The sequence below is a fragment of the Dermacentor andersoni genome, chromosome 1 (genome assembly GCF_023375885.2).
Source record: "Dermacentor andersoni chromosome 1, qqDerAnde1_hic_scaffold, whole genome shotgun sequence".
NCBI classification, from domain to species: domain Eukaryota; kingdom Metazoa; phylum Arthropoda; class Arachnida; order Ixodida; family Ixodidae; genus Dermacentor; species Dermacentor andersoni.
The window spans coordinates 232,525,132-232,546,044 of NC_092814.1; the positions used below are offsets into that span (position 1 = coordinate 232,525,132).

At 45.6% G+C, this 20,913-nt stretch overlaps 1 long non-coding RNA gene across 4 annotated transcripts; it reads right to left on the bottom strand.

The window, feature by feature from the left end:
• Positions 1 to 206: 206 nt before the first annotated feature.
• On the bottom strand, positions 207 to 20,800 carry LOC129381009 (uncharacterized). 4 transcript variants are annotated; one of them, XR_008609257.2, is made up of 4 exons: positions 20,700 to 20,800; positions 20,565 to 20,623; positions 14,110 to 14,210; positions 207 to 6,623 (listed from the first exon to the last, which is right to left on the bottom strand). It is a non-coding gene; the product is annotated as an uncharacterized lncRNA (long non-coding RNA). The 4 variants fall into 4 exon arrangements; XR_011895933.1 differs by lacking the exon at positions 20,565 to 20,623; XR_008609256.2 differs by having other exon boundaries at positions 20,565 to 20,800.
• Positions 20,801 to 20,913: the final 113 nt, after the last annotated feature.

Genomic DNA, 20,913 nt, shown 5'->3' on the forward strand with positions numbered 1-20,913 from the left:
TTCAAGCATACGCAAGGACGCAGGCCTGTCGTGCACGCAACGCGTCGGCCTTTCAGTGATGTTGCAAGAATGGTTTAGCTCATTAAACGCTAGTCGAACGTGACTACAGCTGACAGAATGCAATTTTAAGCCGTGGTGGTGCAGTGGTTAGGGCGCCCGATTGTTGTGCCCAAGGAGGAGGATGGCATCCGGGCCGCGCATTTACATTCGCTCGCCTGTGCAGCCGGTCGACTGCAGCGCCGCCCCCGCGGCGCCAACGGGAACTATGTATCTAGGTAACTTTTCGCCCTAGGGGAGCCTAGGTCCCTAGTTGTCGTGCAAAAAACGCGCCTAGCTCCTGAAACGCCCTAGTCCCCATGCGCGCGCGCTCGGGGCCCATAGAAGTATGCGCTAGCGTAGGGTGCCAAATCGCCGGAGCGACAGCATAAAGTTAGTCTTTATTCTATGGCGATAGGGTGCACGCAAGCAGCACGACCACGAACGAAGCGATACAAGGTGGAACAGCGCGTTTTACGGCAATCGAAGCTGTGTGTGTGTGACGCGCTTGGTGTGTGCAAAGAGCAATTGAGTTGCGTGTGTGACGAAGGTGGAACATCGCGTTTTGGCGTTTGGTGTGCGCAGAGCAATCGAGTTTGTTCGCGCAAACAGCACGACCACGAACGAAGCGATACAAGGTGGATCAGCGCGTGTTGCACAATCGAGTTGTGTGTACGCGTGTGTGTGACGCGTTTGTTATGCGCAAAGAGCACGACGACGATCGTCTTCTAACTGCGCCAGAGCAAACAGATTGTTGAGTACTACATACGTATTGCGCGGGAGTTAAAACTAGAGAAACACGGGATTGCGACGCGACCAGCCGCAGTGTACCGGACTGTACGTACGTACGTTTTTTAATGTGGCCAATCTTAAAAGGACGATGGCATTTCTGCACCGGCGGAGAAGTGGGAAATCGTGATTAAATTTGGCCGATCATTGTGAAAAGCAAAGGCTTACCCTTAATTAGGGGTTATCCCCTACCGTCTACTGAAACTGCAGCCTCTAGTAGGCTTCATGCACTTTTGTAGTCATGACACCATACGACGATACCCTCTGACGTGGGGCCCAGACTACTGGAGAGCTGGTTGATCAAGCTTGCTCAATAAACTTGACCTTTTGTTCTTTCATTATGCTACAGTGCTAGAGCGTAGTTTCTTGCTATTAGTAAACTGGCAAAACAACAAAGCATTGCTACTTTACTCCTCAGTGTTGTGGTTCTTCAGTCAATGACACTAGAGGGGAAATGAATCGAGATCCAAGCCAAGTGGCAAATTGTGTTTAGTCAGTCTTAAACACCCTTAACTCAATGTTTTAAATGCCTGTGTGGTTGATACCTTGTCTAGTGGAACTTCTTGCCATCCCCAAAATGTGCATAGCACCAGAGGTATAGTTTGACAGCTGTACGCAGTGTAATTAAGGGAGTGCAGTACCTGTATTGCAGCTTTACACCAGCTAAGATATTGAAGCTTGGGAGTATGTTCATATTTCTCATCTATAGTGTGGCAAGATCTTGTAATCCGCCCTCAAGTTCTGCTGGAGCACAAGCTACTGTTGCTCTTTTGTGCAGCTAGTGTCAGCAGACAAGCTTGCAGTATTGCTAGGTAGAAAAGCACTTAGGCTTCACGACCATCCAAGTCATAAATGAATAAGTGCATGGCTAGAAGTTGTAAATTGCAAGAAACAGTTCAAATGCCATTGAGCATAGTTGCGCTATTGCAATGTATCCTTCGGAGCATTGTACGAGCCATGGTGGTTTCCACATTGTGTTGAAGTGCCACACCAGTGACATATGATAATGATGCCAGTGTGATCCAGTGTGGCTGTACTTTGTTCTATAAAAACTTTTCATGTGTTTTAGATTATATTTAGTACAGTATCTGAAAGGTTATGCGCAGATTACAGTTGACCTTACAGCCATTTTTTCTATACAGTCCTTCACTTTCCATCAACTTCAGCAAATCATTGAAGCCCCAAAATAACACATTTAATATTGGTATTCAGATTGAACAGTTTCAGTTCTATGTGTATGTTTCAGAGAACTGGACCAAACATCAAGAATGAAAATTTAGCTACCTATTGATGCTGTAGCTTTAGGCTCTGCAGGAACCATTTATCTGCAGCACCCAACTTATCCCGTATTTGATGGATCATGACAGATGTGTGAAGCACGAGTGTTATGCAGAACAGTTTTCAAGAGGTAATGAACCTCTGCCATGTACATAAATAACTGGAAGCCTTCTCCTAAGGAAATGTTCGTGCTCTGCACTGTAACATCGACAAGTCCCTCCCTAAGATAAGGTGATAAAGAGAGCTGGTTTTATGAATCTTGTATTTCCACAATTTTAACATGGTATAAGTGAGGCCCAAGGCATAAATGGGACTGTGTGCTGTTCTGTATGCGTGCTGCGCTTATTGTACAGATCAATAGTAGCCAATCAATAGCCATTTTATTGAAGATGCAAACTGGATCATATCCTAGGGCCAACTCACTGTCAATGAAAACTGCTGTACTGGCTTCCTGCACTGTTTATTGATCATGGACTTCTTTTTGAGGTGCGATTGAAGTCCCTCAAAATCTTACTTAAACTATGAATTGCAACTGGGAAGGAAGGAAGGAAAACTTTATTTGGTCCTGCAAGTAGTGATAATTAATCACTAAGCGGGCCGCTCCCACGTCGGGACCGGAAGGCCAAGCCTCACGGCCTTCCAACTGGGAGAACGTGTCCGTTCATTAGGACCACACTTTTTGTATTTAGCTCTCATCATTGTAAACAGCTTCATAATGAGAGGAATCTCAGACGAAATGCTTATTTTTTCCTGGCATCCTTCTTCTGCCTTCTTTGTAAGCACAAACTATGGCCATGTAAACTAGGTAATCTTGCATTTATCCTGCCTACAAGTGCCTCTTTTGACATTCATGCCTGTATTGCCTTTTCAGTGCCTAAAGATTCCCTTTTTCCTTCGTTTCTCACGACTCCATTTTGTTAAACAAGAACCACTGAACAGTAATGAATCTCAACAGTAATGACGAAAGCATTGTGCGGAAATATGCAAGGTGATCAGCAAATGTAAAATGAGTCATACACCCGATTGTAGCTAACTGTTACAGAGAAACCCATGCAGGTTTCTCGGAAATTCTTCACAAACCTACCACATGCTTCAGACTGCTCCTGTGATTCAGATGTCTGCGATAAAACGTAAAAGTAGGTTCTCACGGGCACATCTATTCTCTAGTTCATGAAGTCTTCATTCCAGAGAGCCTCACCATGCCATAACACTAACCCCCGTATTCAGAAATGCATCTTAACTTCAAGCCCATGCTTGACTCGATTTAAATGACGCCTGTCATGAACACACCATAAGCAACGCAATGAGCATCTTGGGCACGTTCACACCATTCGTCATTTATATCAAGTCAAGCATGAGCTTCAAGATGTATTGCTGAATACGGCGGTAAGACTTGATAAAGGTTGCTATTATTTGTCCAATGTTTCAGTTTTCTCAAGAATATCTAGCTTTTTTCTAAATGCTACCAATTCTTGCTTCATTCTCCTTTTCACCACATGTGCTTCATGGCAATCTCTTTCATCTTTCCATCCCTTCTTTCCCATGCTGTTGGCCAACGTGCAGGTGTTGTCTACGCGCTAGACAGTTACGATGTGGTCAGCAGGCTTTGCATTTCTCTGTCAACCAATTTCTCTCTTTGCTTCTGTGATCAAGTCCGCCTGACCCTTAGCTTACTGTATACAATGAAAACAAAGCCTTTTTTTTTTTTTCATGAAATGGGCAAGCGCTTGCATCTCTTGCAAAGGATCTTCCAGTAAAGTTTCTCGTTCCTGCAATCACACTGAACATGCACGTCCATCATAATTTTTATGTATCTAAAATGCACCGCCAGAAAGAGTAACAAAAAGCAGCTATATTTTCAGATAACACTTGTGGCTAAGAAAGCAAACCAAGACCAATTATGGGTGGTCCCCATTTTTTTTTTTTTTTTTCAACATGCAAGGAGCATTGTGCACACACCTCTCAAGCATAAATGGAGCACATATGAGCCATGATGCCTCAATGGGTCCCATGTCTGATCACCCAAAAGAAAGCAGGCCAAACATAAAATTTGTTTTTTTGGAAATTCCGTTTATTATAGCTAAAACTGTCTTGAAAACACAAAAAGTAGTCTTCATTTCAAGACCGTGCAACCTCTGGCTGTATTTTGCAGAGCATGAAAACATGAAAATATACTAAATTGAAATGGCAACAGCGAAGAAACACTGGCTTCCATCTTCTGCAATGCAGAAGAGAGTGACACTGTACACAGTAATCCAAAGTCTGGACCCAACTTGGTCGTAGCATACATGCTCTGTGCTGATGTAACTTTAATTAGAACTGAAGTGTGGCATCCACTACTCGCCTGTGTCGTCAAAGGCCATTTCATGTTGCCACACATTCTTTATCCGCTACCTGAAACGATTACATTACACCATGAAGATGACAAAGCTCACATGCATTAGAGGAAAATTGGTTGGCTATCTTGTCTCCCATACAACTCCGCCAAATACCTGCAATTAGTGTAAGTATGTTAGTTCCTTGCACTGTTTCCCATAACATCTTTGTTGAAGGTAGTGGGTAACAATATCTCAATCACTTCACAAACTGCGGATATTATTGCTAATTTTTAAAGCGAACAGCTTTATTTGCCTCTCGACAGCACATGGCATAATTTGTTTAATGTAAAAGGTTGAAGCAATTCATTGGCATGCACTTCACAATGTGCCTTGCAAAGATTCCTCATTAGCAAATATACTGTTTCGAGAGTTTTCATTTCAGTTTGCTGACACAATGACAAGAGACAGGAGGGAAGCTATGAAGCTGCTTGTCTCTCCACACCAAAAGCCAGCACCTATAGACTCTGCTAAAGATGTACCTCTCAAAATCTGGCTACTCCTTGACCAATCTGTGCAAAAATGTTAAATATGTGAGTCAGAAGCGATGTCAATCAGGCTGCTGCCACTTAAAGGGCAAAGCTCCTTGAAACAGCAAAGCTCAAAAAAGAAGGAAAGAAGAGCACGTGTGAATGTTTCATGCTTTATCATGTAGAATAAAGATTTCACCAACGCCAGGAATGCCACGCATCAGTGCCAGCGGGTACATCGTCTTGAGAATGGCTCCTTGATTTGGATTACATATTTAAACTAACAATTCTGCTGTATTGATTTATAGGTTGTATTTATGAAATCAGCAGCAATTCTGCTCGTACAGTTTGAGAAATACGCCAAAATTGATGCATGGTTCTTTCACATAAGAATTTGAAGGATAAATTCTAGGAAGCGTTACAAAGGCAGAAACAGTGTTCGATGAGGGCCATGAAATGGGGTCCTTGACTAATCAAACAGTGCCGCTGCTGCAGACATTTTAAGCATGAAATGCTTTCAGCTCCTGTTGTCAGCCACCTTCAATGAACCAAAAGCCAGAGTCATTATCCTGTCACTCAAACCAGCTCATCCGGGCAAACAGTCAAGACTGCAATACATATGCTAGTTACTTCCCAAACATGTTACAAAAAATATTGCTTCTGAGTTCTAAATATTTTCTCACAATATCACTCAAGCTGTAACTTCTAGTACGCTGAAGTTTTATTTGTCACTTCTAATAGCGACGTTCAGAGGCAGATACAAGGCACTGTACACTTGGTTGTCATTTTTTGGCACTGAGACACAGTTGCTTGTGCTCTTTTCAATGCCAGCAGTCCGCGAGGTCCACGGCGCATCTGGTGGACCGAGACGAGACTTGCAATGGGGTTCTGTCTTTGACAGGAAACTTGCTTCCATATGGACCAGTGTACAGTTGCGTGGTGCGGTGGGGTGGGGTGTGCAGTTTCGAATGTACGCTACACCCATTTTAAGATTGTGGCTAGTGTCATCTACAATTAATCTGCTTTGTTGGCAGCCATTTCATGCTTACATCCACTCTCGATTACAGGAGAGCCAGTATTTTTTAGTGTCACCAGAACAGCCTGAAAATGCTCATACAAAATTCTCCAAAGAGCGCAAGCGCTTCCGAGCTTTTTTAGTCTGTACATTCCAGCTATCTGAAATGAATCCAAGAAAGTAGTGGATGTTAAGGATATGATCATAGAGCTATGGCATATTACTTCGAGGTAGATGAAGTGGTACACGAAGGTGTCTTGTGTATTCTATTTCAGTGATAACATCATAGTGAACTGTTGGAATAGTGTTCAGGAGAGATGCTGCACTAGTGCAGCCAGCATCAAGTGCAATCAAAATGTGGCTTTGCCGTTGTTCAAAGCAGATATTACATTCGCCCTACAGCAGAAAGGAAACGAAGCAACACCTTCAAGAAGGCAGTCCCCAAACAGCGAAAAAAAAAAAAAGGTTGGAGGACACTTAAGCTGAGCCTTTAAGAGTGGAACACGATAGCATTAAAAGATCCCTGGCTGCTTCTCACGCTTCCGGGCAGCTGCAGCTTATGCTTCTGTAATGTTTTCCTGGAAATGCTGGTGGCAAACGCTATGCACGAAGGCGAGCTTTCTGGGGCGTGCCATTCCTAAGACAGACCTGAAATGGCAGCTGGAAAAGGGGTTTGTGTTTGAGTTTCTGCACAACAGAATTATGTTTTCTCGCATATTCAAATCACAATCCAACGCTATCATGTCTCGAGGTTGTGTGCAAGTCATACTTTATGAATTTTTCACACATTCTACTTTGAGAATTTTAATTCGTTCAGTAACGCCTATATGCCACGTGGAGGGCCTGCATGAATCGGGATGCATGGTTTGGGATTAATTTTCTCATGAAAAAGGTCGCCAACACCACTGCTGGATTTTCAGCGACATGGGGCCCTGAACGCTACGGCTGTTAATATTGTGAATCAGTTCCAGGCCAACAGCACATGTGCCATGCACAAAAAAAATCAAAGTAGATGCACTTGCACACTTCCCAAACATTTTTTTACAAGAAAGGCAGAGGAAAAACCTATGCTGCTAAGACATCAGATGAGTAATATGTAAAACATGCAATATAAAGTCTAATTGTACACCCGACAAGGACTATATGGTAACGTAGATTGGAGACGGAGTCTTGCAGAATATACGCTTCTCTTTAATGGCGGGCCAGAACAAGAGCGTGCAGCTTACGCACTTCATCGTCTTTAGTGGCACCGACCTTTGCGCGCACCGTCCTGCGGTGCAGGAGCCCCACATTTTTGTGTCAATTGCCTCCCATGAGAAAAGCGACCGTCTCGGTCGAGTCAAAAAGTTATTTCAGCGACATAAGAAATGGAGCTCCTCAGGTGCATCTCGGCATTCACGTATGTGCATAGTATGGTTTCATGCGCACTACGTGAACAACTTCAGCGAGAGGACGACGACAGAGTGAACAGGGGAACAGGGAACAGAAATGTCACTGAGGCGGCGTGTAACCTTGTAGGGACCAAAATACTGGCGGATCGACTTTTTTGAGAGTCCACGGCGGCGGACAGGCGTCCAGACCCACACGCAGCCGCCGGTATTGTAATGGATGTCGCGTCGACCCTAGTTGTGTCGAAGGGTGTCAGGGCTATTATCAGCCAGTGGTAGCATGGCGTCAAGTGTTGACCTGACGTGGCGCCCGTATACAAGTTCGAACGGCGTAAACTGTGTAGTCTCCTGTACAGCAGTGTTATACACGAAAGTCACATAGGGTAAGATCGCGTCCCACGTCTTGTGCTCTACGTCGACATAAATGGAGAACAAATCAGCCAGCGTTCTGTTCAGACGTTCCGTTAATCCATTGGTGATATGCAGTGCTCTTGTGGTGAGAGCTATGCGTCAGCTGGAGAACATCCTGCATAAGTTCCACTGTAAATGCTGTACCGCATTCGGTGATGAGAACAGACGGTGCACCATGTCGTAGGACGATGTGGCGTACAAAGAACTTGGCCACTTCATATGAATTTGCTTGCGGAATAGCTTCAGTTTCGGCGTACCGGGTTAAGTAGTCGGTAGCAACAACTATCCATCTGTTGCATGAAGAGGTCACTGGGAACGGCCCAAGTAGATCCATTCCTATTTGTTGGAATGGTGCTTGAGGAAGGTCCACAGGATGGAGAAAGCCAGTCGGTTTAACTGGTGCTGTCTTGCGGCGCTGACAGTCGTGGCAGGTCTTCATGTACAGTTGCACAGAAGAATAAAGCCGGGGCCAGTAATACTTCTCTCGTACCCTTGCCTAAAGTCTTGGCGAATCCCAGGTGTCCCGCGCATGGCTCATCATGGCAGGCTTGCAAAATGTCGTGGCGTAGTGCCGATGGCACGACAAGGAGGTACGTATTGGGCCGCTTCTGCAGTTTTTCCTGTAAAGGACGTTGTTGTGCAAGTAGTATGATGATAAGCCACGCATGAGCGAGCGGGGTAAAACACCTTCAACTCCTTGGAGGTGTTCGATCCGCGGCAGCAGCTCAGTGTCAGCGCGCTGGTGCTCAGCCATCTTTATGGCGTCGATAACGCCGACAAATGGCAAGTCATGGCCAGGGTCCAATGAGGTCGTGGCGAGTGGTGCACGTGACAAACAGTCAGCGTCACTGTGCTTCCTGCCAGATCAGTAGACAATTGTAATATCATACTCTTGTAAGCGCAGGCTCCAATGGGCTAGTCTGCCTGAAGGATCCTTGAGGTTGGCAAGCCAGCACAGGGCGTGGTTGATCGCTGACAGCGTTAAAGGGTCTACCGTACAAGTAGGGTCAGAATTTGCCAATTGCCCACACAATCGCTAAGCATTCCTTTTCAGTAGTTGAGTAGTTTTTCTCAGCCTTGGTGAGAATGCGGCTTGCATAAGCAACGGTGCGTTCCGCACCAGCTAGCCACTGCACAAGTGCCGAGACTCGCATTGCTGGAGTCAGTATGGATTTCAGTGTCAGCGTCTTCGTCGAAATGAGCAAGTATCGGGGCCTCTTGCAAATGCGCAATTCATTGAAAGACTGCTGCTGCTCATCCGCCCAAATGAAAGGCGCATCGTCGCATGTAAGCCCTGTCAGAGGCTCAGCAATTCTCGAGAAGCCCTTGACGAAGCGCCCATAATATGCGCACAAACTAAGGAAGCGTTGGACAGCCTTCTTGTCTGTGGGTGGTGAAAACTCAGCGACGGCAGCTAACTTGTCGGGGTCTGGTCGGACGCCTTGAGGACCAACGACATGGCGAAAAAATTTGAGCTCTTGGAACCCGAAGTAGCATTTCTCAGGCTTGATGGTGAGGCCGGCAGTATGGATCGCAGTGAGGACACTCTCGAGTCATGCGAGATGTTCGTCAAACGTGCTCGAGAACACGACGACATCGTCCAAGTATACGAGGCAGGTTTGCCATTTGAGTTCAGCAAGCACGGTATGCTGGTGGTATGAAAGGTGGCAGGTGCGGAACAGAGACCGAAGGGGAGAACTCTGAACTCATAAAGCCCATCAGGTGTCACAAATGCTGTTTATTCACGATCCTATTCATCAACTTCGATTTGCCAATATCCTGATTTAAGATCCAACAAAGAAAAAAACTTGGCATGTTGTAGACGATCCTTTGCGTCGTCGATGCGTGGCAATGAATAAACATCACGCTTGGTGACACGGTTCAACTTTCTGTAATCTACACAGAAGCGTAGTGTGTTGTCTTTCTTTCTGACTAACACTGCAGGGGAGGCCCACGGGCTGGTGGATGGCTGGATCACGTCGTCTTGGAGCATCTCTTTCACCTGATGCTTGATCGCTTCCCTTTCCACTGGAGACCCTCTGTAAGGATGCTGACGGACAGGACGTGCAGACTCGTCTGTAATAATGTGGTGCTTTGTGATGGACGTGCGCCGCACTTTGGATGACGTTGAAAAACAGTCCGCAAATTTATTCACAAGACTCAGTAGACGGTCTTTCTGATGGTCTGGCAGAGCGGCGTTAACGTGAAACCGTTCTTTTAGGCTGGGTAACCCAGATTGCTGAGACGATGCGGTTTCCAATGTGGCAATGTCAGTAACGTTAGTGATTTCGTGAAGAAATGAGCTCAGTTCAGCCATTTCGTTCCTCGCGGTACATGCCGATACTTGTTGCTAAAGTTTGTTAGCAAAACGACTGAACATTTGTTTTGCACCTGAAGCAGCCCTCTGGCTATACAAATGTGGCGCTCAAGAAGCAGGGGCATGTTTGCCTCAGCAATTCCTTCGGCGGCGTCCTCCATGTCGCATCGGACAAGGGTAAGCACGCTACTCTTGGGTGGCAACGTGATGTGATCGTCAGTTACGCGAAGCGCGATGTCACGGTCGTTGTCATTACTGTTCGCTATGGCTTGCGTAGTAGTGAAGCTGACTCTAGACTCTTGCAGGTCGATGATGGCACCGTTCGCCTCAAGGAAATCCATGCCGAGTATAAGGTCCTTTGAACATTCAGGAAGAATGACGAAGTCGCCGATGGACGTGAAGCCCCGAATGTTGACTCGTGCCGTGCACCGACCCATTGGAGTTATGAGATGCCCTCCTGCAGTACGAATCTGAGTTCCGGTCCAGTGCGTCGAAACTTTGTTCAGCATACACGCGAGATTCTGGCTCATAACAGACGTGTCTGCACCCATGTCGATTAACGCCGTGACTTTGTGGTCATCTATGGTAACTCGTACGTCGCAGGATACTGACACAGAACTACACTGCTTTCTCTGCATCTCAATTACGTCACATCACGGTCGTCGTAGTGGAGGATCTTCAGCGTTCGCAATGTCAGCAACCTCACCTGTGCAGGTCGCTGGACTCAGTTTTCCTGGGAGGCAGGGCTGGGTGAGCGACACCTCGTTGCTCTCGGTGTGAAGAGGGGGCTGGAAGACCGGTTTCGGGCGGGTGACGGTGACTGGGGTTTAAGGAATTGTGGAGCAAACAAGGTCCTGGCCTCTGTGAGGTATGCTTCAAACTCCAGGGGGCGTTCACCATTGCGCGGGCACGGTGCATTCAGTGAAAATCCAAGGAGCCCAGCTCGACGGTAAGGACACGCCCTGTAGAGGTGATCAGCTTCATCACAATGAAAACACAAGGGCCTCCGGTCTGCGGTGCGCCATACGTCGCTCTTGCGGGGTGGTCGTGTTTCAGCCATGAATGGCGTGCGGCGAGGCCTGAAGTCGCCAGTTGCTTGTTCAACAACGTGCACACCATGAAAGTCCGGGACGTCGCTCACATCGCGAAAAATACGAACTTCACGTTGCTTCCGCATACGACATGCGAGGTTGTGGCTGCCGTACCTCGTGCTGTGGTGTCTCGCTTCACTCTGGGACTTGGACTGCCTGCCTGATTTCCTCCCGGACGACCTCAGCCAGATCGAGCTGCTGTACCGATGCTGGAGCCACCTGAAGATTTTGAAGCTACTCTCGAACGATAAACCTAATGAGCTCTCGCAAGACGTCGGTATTGTCCAGGGGTATAGTGAGAGAGTCACGCGATAGGGTCGACACGTCGCGGTTCTGCCTTGTTCGCTGCTACAGTGCCTTTTCCATTGATACGGCTTCCGCGAGAAACTCTGCAACAGTCTTTGGTGGGTTGCATATTAGGGCACCGAATAACTCTTGCTTGACACTGCGCATCAAGTTCCTGAGCTTCTTTTTTTCCGGCATGGATAGATCCGCACGTCGGAAAAGTCGGCATATATCTTCGAGAAACATTGCGACGCTTTCGTTCGGCCTCTGTACTCTCGCCTGAATTGCAGATTCAGCTCGCTCCTTGTGATCGAAGCTGGCGTATGTGCCGATTAGCTGTTGTCGGAATTCGTCCCATGTCGATAGGGCCCCGCCTCACGATTCTCAAACCACGTCCACACATAGTCCTTGAGGGCAAAGTAGGCGTTGCGTAGCTTGCGCTCTGGAGTCCAGCTGTTGAATTCTACAACACGCTCAACGTGATCGAGCCAGTCCTCTACATCCTCAAAGGTGTCCCCATGGAAGGACGTGGGGATTCGTGGCTGGTTGAGGACGAACTCGGTCGGCGTGGTCGAGGAAGATGGAACCGATGTATTCGTCCTTCTTACTTGACTGCGTAGAGGCTCGTGCTCAGGCGGCAGTCCTTGAAGTCGGCAGCTTGTCCGTACCTGCACAGTAGTCAGCTTGACCGGACTTCGTACTAGGTTTGTAGACGGTGTTCGATCTGGGAGTGGTAGCACGTACCCCGCACCTCCACCAGAAAAATGTAACGCAGATTGGAGACGGAGTCTTGCAAAATATACACTTTTCTTTAATAGGGGGCCAGAACAAGAGCGTGCAGCTTACGCACTTCGTGTTTCATAGCGCCGACCTTTGCGCGCGCTGTTCTGCGGTGCAGGAGCCCCACATCTTTGTGTCAATATGCACAAATTGCACGCAGAATTGACGTCAACTCAGGGTGAAGGTCGCTTTCCAAGTTCTACCTGGTGTTGTCTACAGGCAACAAACGCACTGCTGAAGAAGCTTACACAAACATTTTTCATTTTCCTTCACTGTCTTTAGTCTCTGTGTATTTTCTACATTTCCACCAAACCTAAATGTTTTCCTTGGGGTTTTTCATGTTTCATCCCTAACAGTTAATGCTCATTACAGTGTTGAAGATAATTGCATGCTTTTTTCTTCTATGCACCACACTTAAAGAAGAGCCATCCTGTCAGCCACCTAGGTCTACTCCTTTTGCTCAACTACATTTTGGAGCCCAATGACGAGAAAGACTTCTCTAGCATACCTGAAGGTGATGAAGAAGTAGAACAGGATTAGCGGCTGCGTGAGATATTTGAAGACATAATGATTTTTTTTCCAGACAAGATTTGAAACATGAGTTCCAAATTTATTAGCTTTCTTTTACCATTTTTTATAAGGCTATTGAGTAAAACCATCTTTCAATTACTGACTGAATTAATCTTTGATAGTAGCAACATTCTTGTATCATATAGCGTGTGTTGATGTTGGGCAGTGTTTTTGCAATAACAGCCTTTAGAGAGTTTTTATCTATGTGTAGCTGTTCGTCAGTCTCCTTCCCAGTAACACCTGCCATACATAGTGGCATGCAGATTGAAGTATTCGGAACTAGGAATGCTACATTGAGGTTGATGTGGCTTCAGAAATTTACCACCAGACACTCGTGAGCCATGTAGGGGTTGTGGAAGCAAATAAATTACATAGGGTGGTGCCTAATGACATCGTGCCCAAAAAGCTTTACTATGTCACCTGGGGCTGCTTGGCTAAGGCCATAATCGGCTTTTGAGGGTTCTCACTCGTATCACCCCCTACCTCCCGGAGGAACTCAACGACTTGAATGGCACCTTGCCACGGGCATCAGTTATTTCTTTTTGTCACAGATGATTATTAGACACGATTTCTTGTATTAACCTGAAAACAATGTGGTTCGTGACATTTCAAGAAGGTGGTGATCTCCAAGTTACTGTGGTCACTGTATAAGGCGACTAGCACAACATCAATTTCCATCTCGTGCATCAGGCAGAATGCTGCTATTTTCAAATAAATTTGCTAAATAGGTCACAGAGGTGATTGTGAAGGTGAAGTCGAGCGCTTACAGATTGAGAATGTTAATGGTTAAGGAGATTCAAAGCCGCATCCTCAAATACTTTGCGCAGCTTGCACGACAATGTTGAAACTCAAGCCTGCGTCCTTTGGACTAATATTTCACTGTTTTGTATGGCTACTTTTATAGAAGACGAAAGCCAAATTTCTCCAGGTTTAAGATTGGTTTTACGACAGCTATGACAGAGCCGACTCCTTGGTGCACGCTTATGGTAGTGGTGACGAAGCCATCAGTAGCACTCCACACTTTTATGGATTACACAAAAACTGAACAAGCAAGTTCTATGAGCATCATATCCAATTCCTGCAGTAGAGCATACCCTTCAGATACTACGAGTCACAGCTTGGTGTATGAAAAATTGATGCCCAAATTCAGGGTTTTGGCAAATCCCCGAGAAATGACGGAAGGTTCTTGACCACCTTTACAGCACCATTCTATTGGTTTCACTTTAACTGCTCATGCGATTTGGTATCTGGCGTGCCCCAGATCAAATACAATGGTATATGAATGATATTCATCCAGAACTTACATGTGTTGCTTGTCATATTGTCGAGGCTATCAGTTGATGCTCAACTAAACAGCAACACAGCAAACTCTGCAGTACATTTGAGGGCACCCACTGTGCAAGAGCTGCCATCAACAAAGAGAAACGTAAGTTTGGCATCACAATAATATCCTACTTGGGGCATATCATGAACGAAAACAAGCTGAAAGCTGTCACAGACATGCCAAGACCATCCTCCAGAACTACAGCTGCTAATGGGCATGACCACCTATCTAGGTTTATTCGCTCCTAACATGACAAACACTACACCCATTGTCCAGCATGCTGTTTTCAAACCATGGTTTATCTGGAACCTACACAGGATCAAGAATTCTCAAAAATGGAAAGAAATACTTTCTTCAGATCCAGTGCTTGGCTGGTGCTCCTCAAAATGAGAAACCAGCTGCTAATCACAGCTGATGATTTGTGCTGTGGTCTAGTTGCAGTGCTCAGCCAAAAGCAAGACGATGGGCAACATGTTACTAGATACGCCTCAAGATATTTTGCAGAGACAGAATGCCTGGCTATGCCTAGATATAGAAAAAGTGCTTTCTTTCTTGCAAGCTTGATATAAATTCTATAAATGGGGCAACAATCTGTTTCCCAAATCATAAAATGCACACATGATTGATACATTATGAGGCATAATGTACATCTTAGGCAAAGACTTTCCCGCAGCTGATACACTGTCAAGTTCTCATGTGAAGGAGAATAACAGGCACCAGAAGGGTCTACCAAGATTGAAGGCTATGCATGCTGCCTCTCCCCATCTTCTTTACAAGAACTGAAGAAAGAACAAGTACTAGATTAATGCTGCTGCCAACTTTGCATCTTCACTTGAAAGAGCTGGACAAGGTGTTGCAAAGTCTGAAAAAATTCTGGCTTCACAAGGACGATGTAGTCCAAGACATGTTGATATTGTGGCAACAAAACCATAGCGCCCAAAAAGCTACAGGAGCTTACCCACCCAGCACTTCTCACTTGAAGGCCACTTTGGAATCAATAAATGCCTAGCAAGACGACAAAGTACAGCATCATAAATACATACAAACAGCAAATGTCTTCAAGTCATGTCATGCATGCTAGCACCACAGGGCTAAGAGAAGGGTGACACTCCTGCAACTAGGATTCTGAGAAAAGCTGTTACAGAAGTTCACCATGGACATATTTTCTATTGGAGGGGTGCGGTGGCTCATCATAACAAAATACTAGTAAGGGTATCCTGAGCTAGTACTGGCTAGTTTGACAGGACCTGTGGTTGTGACTCAATGCCTCATTGTTTTCACAAGGCGTGCAATAGTGTAGTGGCCGTGAACCGCAACAAACTGTAGCTTGCAAAAGGGCACAGCTCACTGTTCGCAGAATTCATAAGAATTCCAACAAATGGCATGCAGTCCACACTACCGAGAGCGCAGTGATCTCACAGAAGCCACTGTAAACTTATCCAAGAACTCCCTTGAGATGTCAGGTGATGCCTACAAGACACGATTATAGACTGAGCTTTATGAAAAATAGCTCCTCGTTAGTGCAAATGCTTACGAGCCGAAGGCTTAGGACTACACTTCCAGCTACTGCAGACAGCTTCTTTCCACAACTCCCGGACCGGAGGGAAATGAAAGTGCATGAGCAAAAGTGCTGGCAGAAACAGAAAACTTACTCTGATGTTGGGCATGGCATGCAAGATCTACCCAATTTGTATCTAGACATTAATGTCCGAGTAGTTGACCTGGAAAATGCAGGCACACTTCAGCAGCCAGGAGATAAGCCCAGGTCATAGTGGACAGAGACGGACAAAAGGACCATTCATCTCAAACAGGACACAACCAGTGCCACTGCCTCTGGCTGCATAATCAAGGGTTTGACGAAAGTTCGTCTGGTCAGGCATGGAAACGAAAAAAAAAATGTGATCTAAGAAATAATAGTCACACGACTATTATTTGCCGAGCATGCGCAGGAACATAGTCACAAGATTGACTGGGACAATGCCACTGTTGCTGCCAAAGAAAAGAACATGTCATCCCGGCGGCTGCTAGAATCGCTAATCATTCAATCGACGCCAGCTACGATGAACCGGACACCAGGGACTATGCCTGCCATTTATGCATGTTCGTTACGTCACGTGCTGGCTACATAAGTGACAACAATTTCCTGTCCAACTCAGTGAACAAGAAACCCGTATGCAGTTCTGAAACGTCGGGTTATACATCAGACTTGGTCAGTGACCGTGAACCCCCCTTCATGTCTCTGGCTAAGGGAGAACACAAGCAGCCACAAGACTGTACCAAAGAAGTTCCGTTTTGTAGAGATCCTGGGCATCAACACCATAAAAGCGGACAATGCATAACACCAACTAAGCAATAAGCAACATGACCCTTTTTATACAGGGAAAGATGCGCTACAAAGATGCTCGTACTACTGTAAGGCTAATGTGCATGCTTGTAGAAAATGATCACAATAAGAAACTCACCTCTTGCCTTGTGCTCAATGTTGAGGCTACCATTCTGAATCACAATTACTTTATCCCACCTAGATAACAGTTTGCCAAATCTCAAAGGGGTTTTAATAAGAATCTTGTCTCGACTACCCGAAACGCCAGTCTGTGTAGTGTTGGGTTCAAATCTGCCATAATCATGAATCCGAATGAACTTGCCCACATTTCAGTTATTCTGCAAAAGTATTTGGCATCACTTCGTTGCTTCTATACACACTGAGGCAATCACAGCTGTGAAACACATTTAGGTCGTACTGAAGATGTTTTCGGATTCCTGATTAATAAGAATATAGCTGGTAACGTAGACGACTTCTATAGCATTAACGAGAGGGTGGCAGGTCTCGTTGCGACACTTAATAAGAGGTACAAATTGAAGGTCGTACAGGTCTACGCCCCTACATCCAGTCATGATGACCAGGAAGTCGAAAGCTTCTATGAAGACGTGGAATCGGCGATGGGTAAAGTCAAAACAAAATACACTATACTGATGGGCGACTTCAATGCCAAGGTAGGCAAGAAGCAGGCTGGAGACAAGTCAGTGGGGGAATATGGCATAGACACTAAAAATAGCAGGGGAGAGTTACTAGTAGACTTTGCAGAACAGAATAATATGCGGATAATTAACACCTTCTTCTGCAAGCGGGACAGATGAAAGTGCACGTGGAGAAGCCAGAATGATGAGACTAGAAATGAGATAGACTTTATACTCTGCGCGAACACTGGCATCATACAAGATGTGGACGTGCTCGGCAATGTGCGCTGCAGTGACCATAGGATGGTAAGAACTTCAATTAGCCTAGACTTGAGGAGGGAATGGAAGAAGCTGGTACATAAGAAGCCGATGAATGAGTTAGCGATAAGAGGGAAAATCGAGGAATTCCGGATCAAGCTACAGAACAGGCATTCGGCTTTGACTCAGGAAGAGGACCTTAGTGTTGAAGCAATGAACGACAATCTTGTGGGCATCATTAAGGAGTGTGCAATAGAAGCTGGTGGTAACTCCATTAGATAGTATACCAGTAAGCTATCGCAGGAGACGAAAGATCTGATCAAGAAACGTCAATGTATGAAAGCCTCTAACCCTACAGCTGGAATAGAACTGGCGGAACTTTCGAAGTTAATCAACAAGCATAAGACAGCTGACATAAGGAAGTATAATATGGATAGGATTGAACATGCTCTCAGGAATGGAGGAAGCCTAAAAGCAGTGAAGAAACTAGGAACAGGCAAGAATCAGATGTATGCGTTAAGAGACGAAGCCAGCAATATCATTACTAATATGGATGAGATAGTTCAAGTGGCAGAGGAGTTCTATAGAAATTTATGCAGTACTAGTGGCACCCACAACAATAATGGAAGAGAGAATAGTCTAGAGGAATTTGAAATCCCACAAGTAACGCCGGAAGAAGTAAAGCCTTGGGAGCTATGCAAAGGGGGAAGGCAGCTGGGGTGGATTACGTAACAGCAGATTTGTTGAAGGATGGTGGGCAGATTGTTCTAGAAAAACTGGCCACCCTGTATACGCAATGCCTCATGACCTCGAGCGTACCGGAATCTTGGAAGAACGCTAACATATTCCTAATCCATAAGGAATGGGACGCCAAAGACTTGAAAAATTATAGACCGATAAGCTTACTGTCCGTTGCCTACAAAGTATTTACTAAGGTAATCGCAAATAGAATCAGGAACACCTTAGACTTCTGTCAACCAAAGGACCAGGCAGGATTCCGTAAAGGCTACTCAACAATAGACCACATTCACACTATCAATGAGGTGATAGAGAAATGTGCGGAATATAACCAACCGTTATATATAGCTTTCACTGATTACGAGAAAGCGTTTGATTCAGTCGAAACCTCAGCAGTCATGGAGGCATTACGGAATCAGGGTGTAGACGAGCCGTATGTAAAAATACTGAAAGATATAAAGCTTCACAGCCACCATGGTCCTCCATAAAGAAAGCAACAAAATCCCAATAAAGGAAGGATTCAGGCAGGGAGATACAATCGCTCCAATGCTATTCACAGCGTGTTTACAGGAGGTATACAAAGACCTGGATTGGGAAGAATCGGGGATAAGAGTTAATGGAGAATACTTTAGTAACTTGCGATTCGCTGATGATATTGCCTTGCTTAGTAGCTCAGGGGACCAATTGCAATGCATGCTCACTGATCTGGAGAGGCAGAGCAGAAGGGTGGGTCTAAAAATTAGTCTGCAGAAAACTAATGTTTAACAGTCTCGGTAGAGAACAGCAGTTTACGATAGGTTGCGAGGTGCTGGAAGTGGTAAGGGAATAAATCTACTTAGGGCAGGTAGTGATCGCGGATCCGGATCATGAGACTGAAATAATCAGAAGAATAAGAATGGGCTGGGATGCGTTTGGCAGACATTCTCAGATCATGAACAGCAGTTTGCCATTATCCCTCAAGAGAAAAGTGTATAACAGCTGTGTCTTACCAGTACTCACGTACGGGGCAGAAACCTGGAGGCTTACGAAAAGGGTTCTACTTAAATTGAGGACGACGCAACGAGCTATGGAAAGAAGAATGATGGGCATAATGTTAAGGGATAAGAAAAGAGCAGAATGGGTGAGGGAACAAATGCGAGTTAATGACATCTTAGTTGAAATCAAGAAAAAGAAATGGGCATGGGCAGGACATGTAATGAGGAGGGAAGATAACCGATGGTAATCAAGGGTTACGGACTGGATTCCAAGGGAAGGGAAGCGTAGCAGGGGGCGGCAGAAAGTTAGGTGGGTGGATGAGATTAAGAAGGTTGCAGGGATGGCATGGCCACAATTAGTACATGACCGGGGTTGTTGGAGAAGTATGGGAGAGGCCTTTGCCCTGCAGTGGGCGTAACCAGGCTGATGGTGATGATGAAGATGTCAAAGGCCATGTAACATATGTGCTGAAAGGAGCAATGACAACTTACGACATTGACAGATGTCATTCAAATGAGCGTTGCTGTGCCAGTCGAAATTGCTGCTTTGACATTGGCTAAACTTGAGACAGAATAGCATGAGGCAAAGTGAAAAGAGAACAAAGGTGCATTTTTGGAGCTACATCGCCTCATTTCCAATGCCCATGCATTTGATAATTCATTCATACAATGCGACGGCCTACGCAAAGCCACGTTTGGATGAACCAATGTCTGCTTTCAAACAACACAAAATTCCACTTTTTCACGCACTAACCAAGAACCGGCAGGTTTGAGGATTTACGAGTGTCAAGAAATATTGAATCTGTCATTCATATGTGTACACTTTGTCTCATTATCTTCGTATTATCAAGTGTATGCTTGAAAGCGCAGACACTAGTGCTGGCTTGCTAGCTAAACGCACTTTCAAGTGGCAGCTGGTGATAGAAATCTTCGAGCATTTGTCTATAAAAACGTTCGCGTAGATTTCGCTGTATGTTTATGCGCTTTCACTGCAACGCACTGCGTGACCTCTGCCTGTCAGGCCAAGCAGGAGAGCGCCAAGGGACGAAAATTGTTCATTTGGCACTGTAAATACGTATGTCTCTATTATAGTGTGCCTGTATATATACTTCGGCGACGGCAATGATGCCAGCGCTTGCAACAGTCGGCCAATTTAAAGAGCGTGTCACAGCGTTCGCTCTCCATGTGTACAATCTAACACGGCGAGTCTCTTTTTTCATGCGGAAGCAGCCTTCTGGATCTAAAAACACTGATATCGCGCGCGCAACAGAACAAAGGGGCGGTAGTGCGCATAAGGTTAAAATCGTAGTCCGCAATATATGGGCTATAAATAACGGCTCAAACACGTTACAGATGGGTGTCAATTTAAGGCGTGCAGAGCATTTAAAGCGTACTTTTAGCGAGGACTTCAGGCGGCGTGAAAAATGATGCCTAATCATGCATAAATAACACAAAAAAATATGTACGCCCCAAATGAGTTGAAAGTGGTCGCAAACAGCTACCTTACCTGTCTATGTGAATGACAGGTGCAGCCTCTGAGCTTCTATACGATCTCTATTCGGTATTCTATTGGGTACAAGAAAGAGTTATTACGCGGAAGGATAAGGAACAGCTTGGGATAACCAAGAAAGCTTAGATGTACCATTGAAGCTCCCATGTTACGCTCACGACCTGCTGTACAGTAGGTCGTGGTTACGCTCACGTCCATGCTCACATCCACGGAGTTTCCTTCCTCCGTGCTCACATCCAATTGACAGGAAGCCGCCATGACACATTTTGACTACCGGAAACAGATGGCGCTTAGAGCCCTAGAATGTTAGAGTTACTTTAAAGAATGTTGAAACAGTTTTTCGTTT